Source organism: Papaver somniferum, chromosome 1, assembly GCF_003573695.1.
Source record: "Papaver somniferum cultivar HN1 chromosome 1, ASM357369v1, whole genome shotgun sequence".
Lineage (NCBI taxonomy): Eukaryota > Viridiplantae > Streptophyta > Magnoliopsida > Ranunculales > Papaveraceae > Papaver > Papaver somniferum.
Genome location: NC_039358.1, coordinates 143,207,473 through 143,213,486, shown reverse-complemented (window position 1 = coordinate 143,213,486; position 6,014 = coordinate 143,207,473).

The following is a 6,014-nucleotide window of genomic DNA, read 5'->3' as shown; positions in this document are numbered from 1 at the left end:
TGAACTAGAGTTAGGTTATCGACCACTGTTACCCTTGTATATGGAAGTATGTTGATATTAGTCAGACTAGTATCTCAATCCGTTAGGATAGGTTCATTTTGGCGGAGGCCTTCAGACAGATATGGGAAACGCCGTTCACTTAGTAAACATCAAAACCATCTATGTTTTTCTATATCCATCTCTTAATCATTCCATGTGATTAGTTTGACTCCGAATATGATGTCCATAGTGCAACTACCTGAGTAGAGCTCTGTCACTTATATATGAATTTTAGTATGCTTGAGTGCAAACTCGTGTACATCAATTGGAATTTCGCATCAGGGTACTTCCTCTTGTAGTCAATAAGTATGCCAACCAAGGAGATTCTTTAGTGCCTTCCAAGGTTCGTTGTAGATAGCTAGGGTCTGGAGTAATGGTTTTGTGGGCACACCTCTGGTAAACCCTCCCGAGATTAACTCGGTTTTTATTTATTTTTTATTAGTTTTACTCGAGGACTAGCAAATAATAAGTTTGAGGGTATTTGATAGACGCATTTATGTGTCTATTTTGTTCTCAATATTTTGTATTGTTAGACTCGATTAAGTACTTATTGTGTTATTTTGTGTTTTTGTAGATGTTTTTAGAGAAATAATCCTTTGCGGCGAAATGAGCTCGAAAAGTAGTGTTTTACACCCCAGGATAATGTACCGGAGGCACCTCAGAAATGCACCGGAAGCGTCCCAAAAATGTACCGGAGGAACCCAGAAAAATTTCTATTTCCACCCCAAAATTACTATTTCCACCCCAATTGCTAAAGGGACACCCATACAGGATTAGGGGGAGGACACTTTTCTTCTCATAATTCAAATTTTGGAAAAAGGCAGGAAATTTCTAAACAGTTCTGGCAGAATTTCGATCGTCAAAATGAAGGGGTTATGGGTCGATTCAATGGCTGAAATTTGGTATAGAGATGTGATATAGGTTAAGGAACATAGTATGGGTGACATGATCGATCAAATTTGGCTGGAATTTTCGGTATGATTCACACACCCAAAACAGAGCACGTGTACTGTAACACGAGCAAAATTGAAGTTCTTGTGTGCATGGGGGAGTTCTGCTGGCGTTGGAAGAGTGTTGAGGCGTGAATAAGTCGAATCGGAGCGTGCTGGACCAGAGAAAACGCGTGAAAAGCTAAAACAGGAAAGAAAATATCCGAAAACATTTTCTTTCACTGCCGAGGATTTGTGGAGTTATGGAGGAGATTCGATGCATGCTTCGGGTTTAAATAGAGTCCTTGTAGGTCAAAGAAAGGTTGTCGAGAGTTTGGGGGCTTGAGGAGAACTGAGGAGCAAGAAATCACCATGAACAGCAAGCTTCCTGCTGCTGTTTTATGCTGCTGATGAAGATGAAGAACACGAAGAACAGACTCTCAGAAACCGTCGTTCTTCAACAGTGACAACGACAGTGGCTCGTGGGTCGTAGGTGTGGGTCTTAGAACCATAGCGACAACAACAGTTAAATTTTATCGTTTATTCTGGACGCCTTTTGTGCGTCGCAGATTACAGTTTCACACCATTTTCTCTTCTTCTCTTTATTGTAAACACCAATTGAGCTTAATAAAACATTTTGAGAGGTATTTCAACATGATGAGCTAAACCCAACATTGGGACAACGGAGGAGGCGATTTTCGTCATTCTGGTAAATTTAATTTATTCTTTTTATGACTTTTGCATTGATTTAAAATTGAAATGATTTTGATTAATTAGTTATCATTTTATTTGATGCGGCATGCTTGCTTAAATTTTTGATGTCCCATGCTTACGATTTATAACTAATATTCTGAGAATCTATATTGGCAAAATAAGAGCCCTTACATTTTATGTTTTGAGCGATAATTGTTAAGGATAAATAAAATGTACCATATGCATGAGAATTGGCCAAGTCCTTAGTCCCAGTAACTCTCTACCAATTTGTCAATATTTGTATATATATTTATTTTCTAAAAAAATTATCCTTCACAAGTCCGAGAGTTTGAACCTCATTACTACAACCCACGAAAAATCATAAATCAGTTGCGGATCTGTCTCCCCTTTTCTTCAGTCAGCTTTAGAGCTGACACCTTTAATTTCTCTGGCATTCTAGTTACTTGGAGATAGGTTGAGAATATGTATGTCCTCATAGCTCTTTGGATACTTGTGACCAATTAGAAGTCATGGTTTTGTGGTTACACCTCTGGTAAACCCTCCCGAGATTAACTCGGTCACTAGGGCCACCTAGTAAGTTAGGATTTTATTTTCCAGATTAGTTTTGCTCGAGGACTAGCAAATAATAAGTTTGGGGGTATTTGATAGACACATTTTTGTGTCTAAATTGTCCTCAATGTCTGTTTTGTTGGAACTCAATTTTTGTACTAATATTGTGTTTTTATGTATTTTTAGGAAATAAATATTGTTGGAAAATTCGGCTCGAAAAGTTGCTCGGAACACCCCCGGAGGACACTTGCTATACGGAGCCCAGATTTGGTTAAGGGGAACCTCAATTACTAAGGGGCAACCCAAAAAAGGCAGATGTTATTCACACCCCACAGCTGGTTAGGGGGACACCATCTTCTTCATTTGAAACTTAAAAATTGGCGGGAAAAATGTGGTAGCTCTCTGAGAATGTTTCGATCGAAATTTGAAGATGTTCTAGGTGGACTAAAGGGCTGAAACTTCATGGGTAGTTGTGATATGTCATAAAAGAGCTGGTATGGGTGTTTGTTTCGATCAAATTTGGCTGGAAAATCCGTTACAAGGAATCAGGGCAGCCCGTGCATGAGAAGAATAGTCACGGGTTTTGGAAGATTTATGCGTGCTCTGCTCGTGTATGATGACTCTAGCAACACTCTGGACCGTGAAGAAGATAAATGAGGATATTTTTCAGCTGTAGAAACATTTGAGAAGCTAAAACAGGGAAGAAAATATTCCCAGAATATTTTTCTTCACTGCCGAGTTTAATGAAAATTTGTGAGAGTTATGGTGTGATATTTTGCTGCTGTTGAGTATATATAGGGTGAGGGGATCATAGAGAAGGGGGACGGAGAGATTGGGAGAGAAAAATAGCATCACAGAGCGAAAAATCAAATCTGCAAAGCTGTCATTTCTGCTGCTGCAAAACTGAAGAACACGAAGAACGGACCTGCACCAGCCGTCGTTTTTTAACAGTGTCAACGACTCACAGGCGTGGGTCGTACATCATAGGCACACTTATTTTCCAGCGTTTGCGACACAGAGCCGTGGGTCTTAGAGCAACAGTATCAGTGACACATACTGTGGGTCGTAGTTCTATGGTTTGTAACAAATATAATTGTTACAAACCCGGTTTTGAATTATTTCTCCATTTTCATCATTTGTAAACACCCTTTGAGCAATAATAATGATTTTTGAGCGTGTTTCCAACATGATGAGCGGCTAATTCTCCCACAACCAAGGTAATGAGGAAGCTATTTACACATGAATAATTGGTAACTATTTTATTCTCTCTAATATTTAATTATAATTCACTCAATCACTGCTTTTGCAGAGTTTTAAATTGTTTGCATAATTTTCCTAATCAGTTGTGATTCAATTAGATAGGTTATGCTTTGTTTAGATAATCTATGCTTAAGGGATACAATTGATGTTTGAGAATTTGCTTGATTATTAGTGAGTTAAGATATAAAAGACTTAAAAGATAATTAGAGTTTTGGATTATTTACCATCATTAATTCATGTGTAATAGTGGAATCAATGTCTTGGTTGTTTTCTCATACCTCTCGCCCACTTTGTTAATATTTTTGTATATAATTTTATTAAATCTTTAAATTTAATCTTCACAAGTCCGAGAGTTTGAACCTCATTACTACAACATCATTCAAAAAAATAATATCATATGTGTTCTTTAGTCTTGACACTCTTTTGTTTAATTCATTATTATCCTTGTTTTTTGCCTTTGCCAAACTTGTTGACAAAAAGGGGGAGAATTCTTAAGTAGTATCTTACTACAACATATATCTTCTCGGAGCATTATGTAAGGAGGAGTGTATTAAAATCTATATGTTTAACCTATTTTGCAAAAAATGTATGTATTGACTAAGGGGGAGAACATATCACCGTGGTATTATTTCAAAGTTGTGGTCCAATTGAACTTTGGAGAGGATAACAATATTATGTTCTTGTATAACAATCATTGAGTAGGGTGATTTTTTTCATTCTAACAAATCTCTTTTTTAAGTATTATCGTAAGTTGTTATCGCTGAAGATCTTCAACAACAAAGGTGCTGAACGAACACATGCAGAACCATAGAAGAACTTAAAGTACGAATAGTTCAAGAGATTTTTAAGATGAAAGATTGTTTTATTTTAATCAATGTGTATTGAATAGTTTTGTCACTAAAATTGACAAAGGCGGAGATTGTTAGAGCAATGCTCAGTTGAATGCACAAGGTTTGCTATCTCAAGCTTGTTGTCAATGTTTGTTGAACAAAACTATATCTTGATTTCTAGTCTACTAAGTCAAGTCTCGGACTAGGTTTAGAATTTGGTAGTTGAGTATAAGACATCACCCTCGAAAACTAAAGATCGACGAAGACATTTGGAGAACTTCATCAACAAGGTATGTGAGGACTTAACTATTCTATTTACTCATGATCTTACCATTCCATCTTTTAGATACTATGTCATATGACTTCTAGTAGATTTATTGCAAAGAAGAAACTTCGAGTCAAGCTTTGTTAATAAACATCTGAAATATGATTCAAGCATTGAATGTTCAAATGTCCTTAACAATAGTGGTTCGAAACAATTTACTGTTCAAGAATTAACTTGTGGATCAATTGAAAATTGCCAAGTAATGATTTTTATCATTTGGTAATCACTACACCATTTTCCGGAATAGCTACTAAAATTTGCAATAGCTCTTACGCAGTTGCGAATTCGCAACTGATTTTGCAACAGCTCCAAAGTTCACAATTGTTTATAACAGTTGCGAAATTTGTAACGTCAAAAAGCCGTTGCGAAAGTTTTGGCTCAGTTGCAATTCGCAACGGCTGACAAAAACAGGCGTGCGAACCAACCGTGTGCAAGGTAACACCTGAATTGCATGCGTGCGAACCAACCGTGTGCAAGGTAACACCTGAATTACAGGCGTGCGAACCAACCGTGTGCAAGGTAACACGTTACAACCCTAGTTTCTATCCTTCTATCCCATTCTCTTTCTCTTTCTTTTCCTATTCCAGAAACGACTCCTCCTTCTCCTCCTCCCCTGCTCATACTCTTGCGATTTTATACTTTCTTTATCATCATCGCTGGTCAGCCGATCGCCTTCAATTCCTCCTTTCTATAGTTCTACATCTTCCAACAAAGGTAACTTTGATTTTTTTTCATCTGATTTCTCTGATTTTTTTTCGTCAGATTTATCTGATTTTTTTTTTGTTTTCGTGATTGATGGTCAATAATTATAAACTGTTAAAACTTGTTTTTGCATAGATCGAATGAAGTTGTTTGATTTGATTCACGATTATAGATCGAATGAGGTTGTTTAATTTGATTCACGATTTTAAATTTATTTATGACTACGGAGCTAGGGATTTTGATAGATTTTTTTAATATTTTGTTTCACTGGTTTCTAGGGTTTGTGGGTTCTTAGAGGAAAGTTTAGATTTTTGAACTTAGCTCATCTGCGTATGATCCTTGTTATAGATTCAGATCTTGGGTTCACGTTATGCAGCTAGTTTCGTATTTAGATTTGAATATTTATCTGCTTATGACCCTTTAAGTCTATTTATGAGAATGTCTGCTTATGACCCTTTAAGTCTATTTATGATAATGAACCAAATATTTGTAGATTGAAATTTCAGTTTCTGGTTGATTAAAGATTAGCTAGTGGTTTATGAAGGTGGACAAGAACTAGATATTCTTGTGTTATGCAGCTAGTTAGTTTTGTTTTACTTTGATTTGTATATGTAGTTTTTATGCTCATTCATTGTTTTGGAATTGTTCAAAGTGTACTGAAATATC